General features: G+C 41.9%; 1 protein-coding gene across 2 annotated transcripts in view; it reads left to right on the top strand.

The window, feature by feature from the left end:
• RUNDC3B (RUN domain containing 3B) overlaps window positions 1-17028 on the top strand; it is a 445916-nt gene that overhangs the window by 161640 nt on the left and 267248 nt on the right. The gene's annotated exons all lie outside the window — the stretch shown is intronic.

The following is a 17028-nucleotide window of genomic DNA, read 5'->3' as shown; positions in this document are numbered from 1 at the left end:
AAAATAATTTTCTCCGATTAGTCTTAAATGTGCTACTTGCTAACTTCATGGAATGCCCCCTAGTCTTTCTATTATTCAAAAGTGTAAATAACCGAGTCACATCTACTCATTCAAGACCTGTCATGATCTTAAAGACCTCTATCATATCCCCCCTCAGCCGTCTCTTTTCCAAGCTGAACAGCCTTAACCTCTTCAGCCTTTCCTCATAGGGGAGCTGTTCCAACCCCTTTATCATTTTGGTTGCCCTTCTCTGTACCTTCTCCATCGCAACTATATCTTTTTTGAGATGTGGCGACCAGAATTGTACACAATATTCAAGGTGTGGTCTCACCATGGAGCGATATAGAGGCATTATGACATTTCCCGTTCTATTAACCATTCCCTTCCTAATAATTCCTAACATTCTGTTTGCTTTTTTGACTGCTGCAGCACACTGAGCCGACGATTTTAAAGTATTATCCACTATGATGCCTAGATCTTTTTCCTGGGTGGTAGCTCCTAATATGGAATCTAACATCGTGTAACTACAGCAAGGGTTATTTTTCCTTATATGCAACACCTTGCACTTGTCCACATTAAATTTCATCTGCCATTTGGATGCCCAGTCTTCTAGTCTTGCAAGGTCCTCCTGTAATGTATCACAGTCTGCTTGTGATTTAACTACTCTGAATAATTTTGTATCATCCGCAAATTTGATAACCTCACTCGTCGTATTCCTTTCCAGATCATTTATATATATATTGAAAAGCACTGGTCCAAGTACAGATCCCTGAGGCACTCTACTGTTTACCCTTTTCCACTGAGAAAATTGACCATTTAATCCTACTCTCTGTTTCCTGTCTTTTAACCAGTTTGTAATCCACGAAAGGACATCGCTTCCTATCCCATGACTTTTTAGTTTTCGTAGAAGCCTCTCATGAGGGACTTTGTCAAATGCCTTCTGAAAATCCAACTACACTACATCTACCGGTTCACCTTTATCCACATGTTTATTAACCCCTTCAAAAAAATGGAGCAGATTTATTAGGCAAGACTTCCCTTGGGTAAATCCATGTTGACTGTGTTCCATTAAATCATGTCTTTCTATATGCTCTACGATTTTGATCCTGAGAACAGTTTCCACTATTTTTCCTGGCACTGAAGTCAGGCTCACTAGTCTATAGTTACCCAGATCGCCCCTGGAGCCTTTTTTAAATATTGGGGTTACATTGGCCACCCTCCAGTCTTCAGATACAATGGATGATTTTAATGATAGGTTACAAATTTTAACTAATAGATCAGAAATTTCATTTTTTAGTTCCTTCATGCATACCATCCGGTACAGGTGATTTGCTACTCTTTTAGTTTGTCAATCTGGCATACTACATCTTCCAGGTTCACAGTGATTTCGTTCAGTTCGTCTGACTCATCATCCCTGAAAACCATCTCCGGAACTGGTATCTCCCCAAGGTCCTCATTAGTAAACACAGAAGCAAAGAATTCATTTAGTCTTTCTGCAATGGCCTTCTTCCCTAAGAGCCCCTTTAACCCCTCGGTCATCTAATGGTCCAATCGACTCCCTCACAGGTTTCTTGCTTCGGATATATTTTAAAAAGTTTTTATTATGAGTTTTTGCCTCTATGGCCAACTTCATTTCAAATTTCAGTCAATACATGCTTGTTCTCTCACTTACAAAGGCTCTCAAGCACACAATCTATTTATTTAAGACTTTTTTTTATACCGATATTAGTAGCAACATCATATCGGTTTACAGCAGAACTACAGGTTGGAAGTTACAATAAACAGGTATCAGGGAAAGGATTACATAGAAACAGAGATGCAGCAAAGAATTGGAGATACAAGCGCAACAGGCTGGTTGCAGGAATACGCAAAACCAGAAAACAGTGAAACAATGTAACATAACTTTATACATAGGTTCAGGTTACATGCTGGTGCAGCAAGGGGTGTGGGAGTGTAGAGGAGCTATGGAGGGTATGCTTGTTTGAAGAGCCAGGTCTTTAAGTTAGTTCTGAATTTAATAGCGCACGGCTCAAGCCGCAGGTTCGAAGGTAGTGAATTCCAGTGTGTAGGCCCAGCAATGGAAAGGGCTCGGTCCCTCGTGGATGCAAGGTGTGCCTTCTTTAGGGAAGGCACGTGGAGGGTCCCTTTATTAGAAGCTCTGGTGGGGTGGTTAGAGCGTGTGTGACGGAGTGGCTCATCAAGCCAGTTCGAATTGTGAGTGTAAATGGCTTTGTGGATCGTAGTGAGAGTTTTATAGAGGATACGAGAGGGGATCGGGAGCCAGTGAAGGTCTTTAAGGATGGGAGTAATATGGTCATATTTACGGGCGTTGGATATGGTCCTAGCTACTGCATTCTGCAGCATTTGAAGTGGTTTTATAGTGGAGTGGGGGAGGCCTAGGAAGAGGGAGTTACAATAGTCCATTTTAGATGAGAGGGTGGCCTGGATGACGGTGCGGAAATCACTGACATGGAGTGATGGTTTTAATTTTTTCATCACATTGAGCTTATAGAAACCTTCCTTGAGGATTGTGTTGATGTGTTTTTTAGGTTCAATTGCTGGTCAATCTGGACTCCAAGGTTTCTAACACAATGTTGTGCGGGAAAGGCGCTATATGCCGGGTCATTTGCAAGGGCGGGTTTGGGGGGTAGGTGTTGAGAGATGAGGAGCAGTTCCATTTTGGAGGGGTTTAATGCAAGGTGGAGATTAGAGAGGAGGGTGTTAATGGCGGCAAGGCAGTTCCCCCAGAATTTTAGGGCATCAGATAAAGAGTCAAGAATGGGTATGATGATTTGAACGTCATCAGCATATAGGTAGAATTTGAGGCCAAGGTCAGATAGGAGCTGGCAGAGGGGAGGAACTCCTTGGGAGAGGACGTAAAGGGTGGATTCAGCATTGCCTACTTTGAGAATTGTCTGTTAGATAGATAGGATGTGAACCACTGGAGAGCAGAACCAGAGAGGCCAATGTCGGATAGGCGGGAGAGGAGGTGATTGTGGCTTATAGTATCTAATGCGGCGGAAATGTCCAGTAGAGAAAGGATGTAGCAGTGTCCTTGATCCATGCCTCTGAGGAGGTAGTCAGAGAGGGAGAGTAAGAGGGTTTCAGTATTAAGATGCTTGCGAAAGCCGAATTGTGAGGAATGAAGTATCCTATTATTTTTGAGGTAGTCCGTTAGTTGGGAGTTGACTACCTTTTCCATGATTTTAGAGATAAATGGGAGATTAGATATAGGACGAAAGTTGGCTGGGTCATTAGGGTCTAACGAAGGTTTTTTAAGCAAGGGTTTAACCACTGTATGCTTAAGAGTGTCTGGGACTATGCCAGAGGAGAGGGAGCAGTTAATAATATCAGCTAATGGTTTGGCTATGGTGTTGAGTATAGTGAGAAGGGCTTTAGTGGGGATGGTGTCTGAAGGGTGGGTTGCAGGTTTGATCTTTTTGAGGATTGATTTGATTTCCTTGGAGGAGGTAAGGTCAAGGGAGTCTAGGGTGGCAGATGTTGGGCAAGGGCCCGAGGAGATAGAGTGGGGGTTAGGGGGGAATCTGAGGAGGATATTTACTATTTTATTTACAATTACACACATGCTTTCTCTCTCACACATACAGTTTCTCAGTCGCACAATTACACACATGCTCGCTCACTCACTCTCTCCACCGAAATAGCAGCAGCAGCAAAAGCCTCCTCCTTTTCCAGCCCTTGCGACCTCGAGAAAGGAGTCCCATCAGCTGCAGGGGCTGATGTTGCTCCTCATTTTGCTCTGGGCCAACGCTGCTGATCTTCTTCGGGCTGACTCTGCAGAGACTTTACCTAACAGGGTCTCTTCTTTCTGTGCATGCGGCCGCTGCCCTTCACTTCCTCTTCTGGTCCGCGGGTACCACTGACTCCAGCTCTCCTGCTGCTCAGGCAGAGGAAGAACTCCATTTCTCTGGAGCAGGAGGAGCAGTGGGGGACTGGGAAGTGTGGCAACACACCTGCATGTGTTTGACAACCCACTGGTTGAGAACCGCTGGTAAAGAATGCCACACATCTGACGATACGAAGGAGAGAAACGGAGAGAATACGAATCTGGGAAGCCTTGTGGGTAAGAAGAGAGAAAGATGAGATATAGGAAGGTAGGTTGACGAGGGAAAGGAGAAGCAGGACAGACAAAGGGTGAATAAGTGGTAGAAACTGAAGGAAGAGGAGAGCTAGGAGAAAGACCAGCAGGATGGTACAACATATATTGTGTAGAGACTAGGAAATGTAAGAGAGATTGGACAGAGGCATGAACTAAAGAGACAAATGAGAGATTAAAGGAATTGCAGAAACATGCAACATGATTAAGAGGAGAGCAAAGACTGAGAACATCAAGAAAAAGTAAAAGAGCAGAGCACCAAGTAAAAAAAATCATAACCCGAGAAGCTGCAAGGTTTAGAAACCTGTTTATTATTCTTTTCTTTTTACAAAGATTTGAATAAGTAGGTTTTGTGTTCTGATGATGAAATATTTTCTCTTAAAAGGTATTTAGGGATGGCTGTGCTTTTAAGGATTTTTTTTACAATCATATCACTGCCTCTTTGTGTATATATAAAATATGGATTTGAATTTTAAGTTTCTAAATGGATCAAAATGTGCTAGGATTTTAAAGATAGGTGCTTAGATGCCATATAGACATGGCAGGGCAGATTTTATTTCTGTTTTAATATGGGTTGTTTGCTGGTGTTGCATAAATGTGGCAGACTACAGATTATAGTTTGAAAACTCTGGGGAAACTTTTAAGGTTTTGGAAACTGTATTTAGTTAATATGATCTTCCAGCCATTGAAAAGTGAGCATTGTCTTTATCATAAACCCTACTGCTAATATCAAAATATTGCCTAAACTGATATTAGCTCTCTGTCCCGTTGCACTATGCAAATGTTTTGTTAAGCAAATTAGGGTTATTAGAATCTGCATATTTCAATATTCTTTGTCTGTGACTTGTGAACTTAATCAAGTATAATAATGAAGCCTTCATATTAAGTAGTGTCAGATTCATGACCTGGATGTAGTAAAAATTCATTTTCCCTGCACAGTAGTAATTGTTATTCCATCCTAAGTAAGAGATTTTAAAATTTGTTTTGATCTCACTGTGAAATGCATGAGATAATAGCACAGCTTCTATTAAAATGGTTAGATATGTTACTGTAAAAAAAAAAATTGGTGGTGATTATTAGTTCTGAAGGCTTGTAGTTACTTTTAACATCTCTTACATAGAAATATGGAATATGATCAGAGATTAGGACTTTCTAGTTTGCCCAATTTACTCCTCTTACAATATAAATCCCTGAATTCCCCCTCACTTCAACTAAGGCTCCTATATGCTTATCCTAAGTTTTCTTGAATTCTGGTACTGCTTTTGCCTCCAGCACTTCATAATTCAAATATTTCTTCACATAGAGACCATAAATGTTAAAAAAAAAAAAAAAAAAAAAAGTTGGTTTCCATGTGACATTAGATCAAAGAGAAGTATCCACACCAATACTGATAACATAATAACTTTAAATCAGATCACTATATGTTATTTGAGACCAGTATCACTATATGCCCTATATGTTATATTCATCTACCTCATGCCTTATAACAGTGATTTTCAACCTTTTTTGAGCCGCGGCACACTTTTTACACTTAAAAAATCCCGGGGCACACCACTAACCAAAATGGCACAAAATGACACTAAAACAGTACATATTATACATATGTTTAAAAATATAGATTCTAAATGTATCTATACTCATTCAGTGTGAAACCTGGGCCTGTTTCGATGAACACAAAAGGGATATCCTGGCAGGAATGGTGGAAAGACACACACGAAGCTCTTCCTCAACAGTTCTCAGTCTCTCCCTGTTTTTAGTTTTTATGGCAGTCAAGCTTGAGAAGCCCAGCTCACATAGATATGTGGTTGAAAATGGGAGCAATGTCAAAATAGCTTTGTTGGCCAGAATGGGGAACTCCTTGGCAACAGATAACCAAAAACTGTCTAAAGGAAGATCAGCAAAGTTTAGCTTTAAACCGCGATCTTGCTTCAGTTCAATGAGTTCCTCTTGCTCCTTTAAAGTCATGTCCTTTCCAGCAACGGATAATGAACTGTATGGGTCCCTAACCCAGTCAAGGCATTCTGTGAAGGCTGAAGAGAAATAAAACGACAATTTCTCCTCAAGAGTTTTCAAATGTCTGCCAATCACCTCGCACATTGCAGCAGTGTTGCCATCATGCAGTTTCTCGGTGAGCGGGAACATCTGAAGGTTGCCACCCTGAACATGTTGTTGCCAGAGCTGCACCTTTAAACGGAATCCGTTCATTTTATCAGTGCTTGTAAGCAGGTTTTCTTTTCGGCCTTGCATCCGTGTGTTCAGTTCATTCAGATATTGAAATATATCAGCCAGGTATGCCAGCTTTGTACACCACTCATCACTTGCAAGCAGCTTTGAAAAATCGGACCTCTCGTTTGTCAGAAATATTTTAAGTTCCTCTCGCAACTCATACACACGGGCCAGCACTTTGCCGCATGACAGCCACTGGACCTCCGTGTGGAGCAATAAGATTTTATGTTCCGCTTCCATTTCTGTACACAAAGACGCAAATAAGCGACATCGCAAAGGTCGCATCTTCACAAAGTTCACTATGCGCACAACATCATCCAACACAGGAACTAGATCTGCTGGTAAGGTCTTTGCAACGAGGGCCTCACGGTGCAAGAAACAGTGGGTAACAAGAACATCTGGGTTTCTTTCTTTAACCCTACTTACAAAGCCTTTGATGCGCCCGACCATGGCTGCGGCTCCATCAGTGCAGACACCTGTGCAGTTTTCCCATGTAAGCCCACTTTTATCAAGATATTCCGATGTGACCTGGAATATTACCTCTCCTGTTGATTTTTCTGGCAGTGCCTTGCAAAATAGGAAGTTTTCTCTAATGGCTTCTCCATCCACAAAACGCACATTGGCCAACAGCTGACAATGTCCACTGATATCCGTCGACTCATCAAGTTGCAAGGCAAATTTCTTACTGATGCGCACCTTTTCCAAAACAACTGTTCCAATGTCAGCAGACATGTCATCAATCCGTCTGGAAATTGTGTTATCAGAGAGAGGCACTTTAGCTATCTCTTTGGCTGCGTCAGGGCCAAGCATCTCATTTACAATAGCTTTACAAGCTGGTAGTATTAATGTTTCTGCCACAGTGTGAGACTTTTTTGATTTAGCTATGAGTTCAGCAACAAGGTAGCTAGCTTTGAGGGCTCTCTCATTTACCTGTGTGCTTTTTCTCAAAAAAGTTGCTTCTTTCTCATTGTTTGTACGTAAGCGTACAAAATACTCCATCGGCTTGTTTTGAACGGAAGAGTGTTTCGTTTGGAGATGGCGTTTAAGCTTGCTTGGCACCATGGCGCTATTGGATAGCTTCTCACCACACACCAAGCACAGTGGTGTTGGTGCTGTTGCATCCCCAGTGAAAGTAAATCCAAATGAAAGATAGCTTTCACTGTATTGCCTTGAGCTCACCGTCTTGTCTTTTTTCTTTTGTCGACCTCTCATACTAGGGCCTTCATCTAGGTCAGAATTGTGTCCAGGGTCCTGTTCGGCATTTGCCTTTTCCATTCTCAAATACTTCTCCATCACTGCTGAGATAGTGTGCGCAGCCACACACTAAAATAGAAGAGTATTACATTATCTGCCACACTTAAAGGACCTCTGCCAAGCATATACTGCAATATAAAGGGGTACAATGAGAAATACTATGGTCATGAGGCCAGAGTACAAGTACCAGCTCGGTGATGTCATTAAGTCGCGCGAGCGTTCAAAGCTCGCGCATGTGTTATTGTACACGGCTCCTACACTGTAGGAAGCGTGACTGCGCATCGTAGGGGAACAAAACACAGGGGCAGGGCCGGTGCAAGGGTATTAGGCGCCCTAGGCGAAACGTCAGCTATGCCGCCCCCCCCCCCCCCCCCGCCTCCACACACAATTAACTTACATTGTGCATTAATGAATATAACGAAGTCTGTATTTATAACAGAACACTTATTTGACATTTTTATGCCATGTAAACCATTGAGATGATTTGTCTTATCGACGGTATAGAAACTCTTTTATAAATAAATAAATAAAAATATATAAAATAAACATAAACCAAAGCTATACTTGTTGCTCAAACAAAAAAAGCAGACACATCACATAATATTAAATAATTAAAATGGCAGTCAATCAAGAAAAATGAACTTAAAAAGCCATCTTTACTTACCCCCTCCAGCAGCTCTCTTATCTTCCATGCAGGCTGTAGTACACACCAGAAGCAGCAGTAGTGGCTAAGCTCTATACCAGGGGTCAGGAACCTTTTTGGCTGAGAGAGCCATAAACGCCACATATTTTAAAATGTAATTCCATGAGAGCCATACAATATGTTTAAAACTAAATACAAGTAAATGTGTGCATTTTATGTAAGATCACACTTTTAAAGTACAATAAGTCTCTGAAAATATTACACCAGGCCTTAAGACACCAATACATCTCCTATTAGGAAAACGGACCAAGTCAGGCTGCTATAGAGTCCTACACAGAAACAACACGCCAGCAGAAAACCTCACCTGAATCACGTGCTGTCCCTCACCTAACATAGAATAAAGAGACCAAAACGCATAACAAGAAGCATGCAGAAAAAACTGAATTGGAAACTGCAACAAGCCAGAGTCTCTGTATGCAGTGTAACAAAGGAAAAAAGAAACATCACCCATCCTTATAAAACAAATCAAGAAATATAAAATCATCAGCAGTAAAACTGTACTAACAAAAAGAACATATTTCGAAACAGCTGATGAGTGGAATATCCAATAATTAAAAACTCATATAAAACATTTCCAGATACCAACAAAATATTTAAAAATAGCAGACACAAAGACCCAGTAATGAAAAATAATAAGGATACAAAAATTTTTTTGCTCTGCATACCTGGGAACGTTTGATATCCAGGTGTCCTGAGATTGTTCTGAATTAGCAGGAGGTGGGGTGGTTTGCTTGGAACTTTCTCCTCTCTCAGTCACATACCAGCGCTCTCTCTCACACTGGCTCTCAATGACACACCTATACACACATGCTCTCAGTACTCACATATATACATGTTTTTTTCTCTCTCATATAGGCTCTTAATTACACATTTACACACATGCTGTCTATCTTTTCACGCTTACACACACACACACACAGGCTTTCAATCACATAAATACATGCTGTCTTTTTCTCTCACACACAGACTCTCATTCACATGCTTACAAACATGTCCTCTCTTTCTCTCATTTACACACAGGCTCTCAATCACATACTCACATGCTCCATCACCTAAACCAGCTGTCAATCAGACACAGACACACATGATCTCTCTCTTACTTATACACACAGGCTCTTAATCATACATACACATGATTTCTCTCACACACAAAGGATCTCAATCATACACACATACTCTTTCACACAAACTTACACATACAGGTTCCCAATGGTAAACTTACATTCATGCTCTCTCTCTCACAGGCAGGCTCTCAATCACAGACATACTCTCTTTCACATACACAGGCTCTCAATCATTCACATACATGCAATCTCTCACTCACACACACAGGATCTCAAACACACATGCTTGCTCGTTCATTCACTATCTCTCTCCCCCACCCCGGGAACTAGCAGCAGCAGCAGCCTCCTCCCAACGCTAACCTCTTCATTTTCAGCCCTCGCGGAGGCGGAGTCCCATCGGCCGCGGTTGAAACTCCATTTTCCTCCGAGCCGCGCTGCAGTCTTCTTCCCGTCGGACACTAGCGTGGCCTCTTCTTCCCGCGCAGGCACCGGCGTGCTCTCTTCTTCCCGCGGCCCGGAAGAGGAAGTGGAGAGCATCGGGTGCCTGCGCGGGAAGACTCCCGCGCAGGCACCCGATGACTCCCGCGCAGGCACCCGGCTGACTCCAGTCGTGCCCGGCGTGCTCTCTTCTCCTCCCCCCCCGGAAGAGGAAGTGGAGAGCATCGGGTGCCTGCGCGGAAGAAGAGACCACACTAGCGTGGTCTCTTCTTCCCGCGCAGGCACCCGATGCTCTCCACTTCCTCTTCCGGACTGTGGGGGGGGGGGGGCGGGAAGAAGAGAGCACGCCCGGTGCCGCTGACTCCAGCTGTCCTGCCGCGTTCCGCCCGGGCTGACAGCAAAGGACTCACATGCTTGAAAGCGCGGCTCTCTTAATTTTACCGGGGCAGTGCCGCCCCCGGGAAGCTGGCGCCCTAGCCTAGGCGACCGCCTAGTTCGCCTAGTGCTTCCGCCGGCCCTGCACAGGTGGCACTATAGTTTGGGGAACTTTCCCCGCGGCACACCCGACCATGTGTTGCGGCACACTAGTGTACCGCGGCACACTGGTTGAAAATCACTGCCTTATAAGATATGTAAGTTATTCTATTAGGGCAACCTCAAACAGTTATTTACACTAGTGTGAAATTTGCAGAGTACCTTTCTAAAATGTTGTGATGTGAACCTTGCAGCAAGTGAAAACTATGGGTTTCATATTCGGCTGCTGTGCGGCTCAGCTATTTTCCTGGATAAACTTATCTGGATCAGTTAAAGTTAGCCGGATAACTTTAGGACAGGTCTATGGGCCGACCAGAATTATGCCTCTGGAATGCCTCTGATTTGTCTGTCCAAACATTAGCGGGATAATAAGCTATCCGGCCAGAATTTAGCCAAATAGGCCCCTAAATATTCATTTAGCTGGATTGTTTCTGAATATGGACCTCTGTGCGACCCACTTTCATATATGTATTCTGACTTCAGAAAATAAGGGAATTACTTTAAGGAAAAGCATGAACTTTCAGTGATAATGTTCTCCATAGCTTGGTGCCAAAGTACTATAAATGTATTTTTGCTAATATTAAATCTTTAGTGAGTAGAATCCAATATAACCAGTTTGCTTTAGAAGACAGTATCAGTCCGTGGTTAGGATAATTTTTCTAACAGCCCACACAGTAGAGCTAACTGTGGGTTGTTCTAATTGCAGACTTTATCTTGGATTTTCAGTACGGACATATGCAGGAGAGTCTGCTTTTAAAATTTGTGGGTGACCCCAGTCCGCGTGCTAAGAGATGTGCATTAAGTTACCCTCGCTCCCTAACAGATAAAAGTGTATGTATGGAGATTCACACTCCTACTTTCAAAAACCAAAGTTATGCATGTAAATCCTTTCCCCGCCCCCCCCAGAACGCCTCTTCCCAATGAGGGTAAAGGCGAGTTTCAAACAAACATTTGCCTGCAGAAATGGCAGGTGAATTTTCAGAGTGTGATTTATGTGCTTACAACAGGGTTTTGTGTGTATAAAGCGCTCTGAAAATCAATTTCTTGTGGTCTTTTCTAAGTACATACTTGTTGTCTGTCTGATCTGGCAAATAAAAATTTCACAAGTTCTGAGATTTCTCAAATGTCTCGAGTTTTCTTGCTGCTCTGCATATTCTTTTCTCTTCTACGCTCTGGCTAATTTCTTACCTCAGTGGTGGTAAAATGAATGAAGTCTCTACTGAATAAAAGGATACTGAACGCTCTAGAATCTAGTGGGTTGCAGGATCTAAGATATGCGTCAGACAGATTTGAAAGGAATGACTAGAAAGTTAGATCAAGGGTGTTCCCCGGATGCAGTCCATTTGACTTTATGAAAAACTTTTGACACTGTCCCACACAGGAGGCTCATAAATAAAGGGTTGATTTTAATACCCGTGTGTGGTTCCCGGTACGCGCACATAGATGCGCCAGTCTTATAACATGTGCACGCAGTGATAGCAAAAATAAACAAAATAACACAATCGCTAATCTGCCAGCGAATAGCTACATAGCGAAGGTACCACATGGCCATGTAAATGCCTGACTAAACAAAAATATTTTAAGTAGGATCTTAAGTTTTTGAGCCATCTATAAGTTGCATGGTTTTAGGAAAAGTGCTCCACAGTTCTGGAGCGGTCACAGAAAAAGCCCTTTCTCTTGTTTCAGCAAGGCACACCTATTTAGGAGAAGGAACGTCTAACAAACCTCTGTGAAAGGACCAGAGAGCACAGGTAGCATTATACACCCAAAGAAAGTCGTTTGCCCATGGAAATGAATCAAGTTTTATCAGACTGTGAACAAACGTTGCCATTTTAAATTGAACACTGGACTGGACTGGCAACCAATCAAGGTCATACAGAACTGCTGTAATGTGATTTCTCGTGGTCCTTCCTGAAATGGGATGAGCTGCCAAATACTGTAATAATTTCAAAGCTTTCAGTGAGGAAGCAAGGAGACCAATATAGATGTAGTTACAGTAGTTGATTAAGGGAAGAATTAAAGCCTGTACTACAGAGTGAAAGTCAGCATAGTCTAGTAGGTGTTTTAGTCCATGGAGAGACCCGCAGCTAAAAATTCCAGATCTTACTACTGATTTAATGTGCTGATGAAATGTTAAATTTGAATTGATCCAGACCCCAGTGCTCTTTACACAAGAAACAAATTGGCAGCATATCCTTATCGGTGTCAGTTGAGGATAGCACAGGTCCAGAAATTAATGGATCACAATGATTTCTGATTTAGCAATATTGAGAGCAAGATTATTATGGAAAAAAAATTATTTTGACGGAGGACAGAGCCACTAACTTAACAGTTTCAGACCAGGGGGATAAAGCATGAATGAAAAATTGAATGCCTGCATAGATTCTGTAACCCACACAGAGCCCAGCCAGTAACTAGCAGATCAGTGCCATATAGATGTTAAAAAGCAATGGCGCCTTGGATGACTCCAGTGGGTACAGAGTGCCACTGTGAATGCTCTCTGCCATCCCTTATCTGGTGAGAGCATTCAGAGAACTGGGCCCTGAAACTGTTCAACATATTAGAGATCCCACATTCCCTTAACCAATATAAAAGAATATTGTGATCTAAGGTGTCAAAGGCAGATGAGATATCCAGCAGAATAAGCACAAATCTTTTGCCACTGGAGTTTCTGTATTAAAAATATTTCTAAACCCGAATTGAAAAGGGTCCAGAATATGATGTTCCTTCAGGATATCACTCATTTTGTTGCAAAACAAAATATTCTAAAAGTTTTGCAGTAAAGAGCAAAGAGGAAATTGGCCAGTAATTTGCCAGGTCAAGGGGATTGAGCCCAGGCTTCTTTAAAAGTGGTCTGACCGACACTTATTTTACTGACAGTGTAACACCAAAGACAAATTTATGATGGCTGCTAACAGGAGACTTCAAGTAATTGTGTCTGATGATCTCTAGGTAGCAAAATAATGTGATAACACACTGCCCAGAGCCTAAAGGAAGCTAGGGTGCATAGATAGATGACCCGCAGAAAACAAATGAGAATATTGTGTCCAGTTCTGGAAGCCATTCCTGCAAAAGGACACAATATGGAGGAGATCCAAATAAGGCTACCATGGTCTGCACCAGAAGATACATGAAATGACACTTAAGGACAGATTATATAGATAGATAGATAGATATATACATACCTTAGAAGGGATGAAAGACAGGAGAAGTACAATAGAGACATTCCAATGCCTCAAAGGTCTTTAAGAATTCAACAGCATTCCTTGTTCTAGATGGTCAGCAATGAGATCATAAGATTCCCCCCCCCTGCAGGAATTGAACATAAGATGCCATACTGGGTCAGACCGAGGGTCCATAAAGCCCAGCATCCTGTTTCCAACAATGGCCAATCCAAGTTACAAGTACCTAGAAGTACCCAAACATTAAGTAGATCCCATGCTACTAATGTAGTAATAGCAGTGGCTATTCCCTAAGTCAACTTGATTAATAGCTGTTAATGGACTTCTCTTCCAAGAACTTATCCAAACCTTTTTTAAAACCCAGCTACTCTATCTGTCCTAACTATCTCTGCTGGCAACAGATTCCAGAGCTTAATTGTGTGTTGAGTGAAAAAGAATTTTCTCTGAATTGTTTTAAATAAACGCTAACTTCATTGAGGGGCCCCTAGTTCTTCTGTTATCTGAAAGAGTAAATAACCGATTCACATTTACCTATTCTAAACCTCTCATGATTTTATACAGCTCTATCATATCCCCCCTCAGCAGTCTCTTCTCGAAGCTGAACAGTCCTAACCTCTTTAGCCTTTCCTCACAGGGGAGCCATTCCAACCCCTTTATCAATTTGGTTTCCCTTCTCTGTACCTTCTCCAGTGCAACTATATATTTTTTGAGATGTGGCAACTAGAACTGAACACAGTACTACTCAAGGTGCAGTCTCACCATGCAGCAATACAGAGGCATTATGACATTTTCTATTTTATTTACCATTCCATTCCAAATAATTCCTAATGTTTTTTTTTGATTCCCGTAGCACACTGAGCCGACATTTTCACTGACGCCTAGATCTTTTTCCTGGGTGGTAACTCCTAATATGGAACCTAACATCATGTAACTACAGCATGGATTATTTTTCCCTATAACACCACCTTGACCTTGTCCACATTAAATTTCATCTGCCATTTGGATGCCCAGTCTTTCAGTCTCACAAGTTCCTCCTGCAAGTTATCAGAATATGCTTGTGATTTAACTACTCTGAATAATTTTGTATCATCTGCAAATTTGATAACCGCATTCGTTGTATTCCTTTCCAGCTCATAGTTAAATATATTGAAAAGCACCGGTCCAAGTACAGATCCCTGAGACACTCCACTGTTTACCCTTTTCCACTGAGAAAACTGACCATTTCATTTTACTCTTTGTTTCCTATCTTTTAACCAATTTGTAATCCATGAAAAGACATCGCCTCCTATCCCATGATTTTTTTAGTTTCCTTAGAAGCCTCTCATGAGGGACTTTGTCAAATGCCTTCCGAAAATCCAAATATACTACATCTACCGGTTCACCTTTATCCACATGTTTGTTAACCCCTTCAAAAAAAAAATGAAGCAGATTTGTGAGGCAAGACTTGACTTGGGAAAATCCATGCTGGCTGTGTTCCATTAAACCTTGTCTTTCTATATGCTCTGTGATTTTTTTATTTTTAATATAGTTCCCACTATTTTTCCCGGCACTGAATTCAGGCTTACCCGTCTATAATTTTCCCGATCACCTCTGGAGCTCTCTTTAAATATTGGGATTACATTGCCCACCTTCCAGTGTTCAGATACAATGGATGATTTTAATGATAGGTTACAAATTTTAACTATAGATCTGAAATTTTATTTTTGAGTTCCTTCAGAACTCTGAGGTGTATAACTTCTGGTCCTGATGATTTGCTACTTTTTAGTTTGTCGATCTGGCCTACTGTGTCTTCCAGCTTCAGCGTGATTTGGTTCATTTCATCTGACTTATCACCCTTGAAAACCATCTCCGGAACTGGTATCTCCCCAGCATCCTCATTAGTAAACACAGAAGCAAATAATTCTTTTAGTCTTTCTGCAATGGTCTTATCTTCCCTAAGGGCCACTATAACCCCTCAGTCAACTCCCTCGTTGGTTTCCTGCTTTGGATATATTTTTTTAAAAAAAGTTTTTATTATGAGTTTTTGCCTCTATGTCCAACTTCATTTCAAATTTTCTCTTAGCCCATCTTATCAATGTTTTTCACTTATCTTGACAATGTTTGTTTTTTCCTGTTTTCTTCAGATGGATCCTTCTTCCATCTTTTAACCATGCCGGTATTCTTTTGGTCTTCCTTTCACCTTTCTTACAGGCCGATACAGTAAAAGTCGCGGGAGAGCCGCCGAGCGCCTGCTCTCCCGAAGCGCACACAGGCCAGTGTCAGTATCAGCCCGTATGCAAATGAGGGCCCGCAGTAAAAGGAGGCGCTAGGGACACTAGCGCGTCCTTAGCGCCTCCTTTTTGACAGAAGCGGCGGCTGTCAGCGGGTTTGACAGCCGATGCTCAATTTTACCGGCGGCTGTTCTCGAACCTTCTGACAGCCACAGGTTCGGAAAACAAACACCGGCAAAATTGAGCATCCGTCTGCTAACCCGTGGGCCGCGGGCAGATTTTTAATTTCTTTTTTTTTTTTAATTTTTTTTTATTTTTGGGGCCTCTGACTTAATATCGCTATGATATTAAGTCGGAGGGTGTACAGAAAAGCAGTTTTTTCTGCTTTTCTGTACACTTTCCCGGTGCAGGTGTTAATTTCTGAAAGTAAAATGTGCGACTTCGCTGCACATTATACTTTCTGTATTGCGCGGGAATGACTAATAGGCCCCTCAGCATGCATTTGCATGTTGCGGGCGCTATTAGTTTCGGGGGGGGGGGGGGGTTGGTCGCGCGTTTTCCATGTTCTATTACCCCTTACTGTATAAGGGGTAAAAATAGTGCGTCGAAAATGCGTGGCCAAATGGGGGTTAACAGTGCACTCAGCCTAAGCGCACTTTACTGCATCGGCCCGTATTTGTGTGGAATACATCTGGACTGTGCTTCTAAGATGGTATTTTTAAACAGTGTCCATGCCTCTTGTACGCTTTTTACCTTTGCAGCTGCATCTTTGTTTTTTTTCTAACTATTTTCCTCATTTTTTCAAAGTTTCCCTTTTTAAAAATTAGTGTTAGAGCTGTAGATTTACATATTGTCCCCCTTCCAGTCATTAATTCAAATTTGATCATGTTATGATCACTGTTGCCAAGTGGCCCCACCACCGTTACTTCTCTCACCAAATCCTGTGTTCCACTAAGAATTAGAACTAAAAAAGCTCCTTCTCTTGTCTGTTCTGAACCAATTGCTCCATGAAGCACTCATTTATTCCATCCAGGAACTTTACGTCTCTAGCGTGCCCTGATATTACATTTACCCAGTCAGTATTAGGGTAGTTGAAATCTCTCATTATTACTGCATTGCCAAATTGGTTAGCTTCCCTGATTTCTCTTAGCATTTCATCATCTGCCTCATCATTTTGGCCATGTGGACGATAGAATTCTCCTATCACTATACTCTTACCCAATACACATGGGAGTTATACCAATATAGATTCTATTGTGTATTTATTCTCTTGTATGATCTTTATCCTGTTGGACTCTAT

The sequence above is a fragment of the Rhinatrema bivittatum genome, chromosome 2 (assembly GCF_901001135.1).
Source record: "Rhinatrema bivittatum chromosome 2, aRhiBiv1.1, whole genome shotgun sequence".
Taxonomy (NCBI): Eukaryota; Metazoa; Chordata; class Amphibia; order Gymnophiona; family Rhinatrematidae; genus Rhinatrema; species Rhinatrema bivittatum.
The sequence above is the reverse complement of the archived record's forward strand: the minus strand, read 5'-3'. Positions and strand labels throughout refer to the sequence as shown.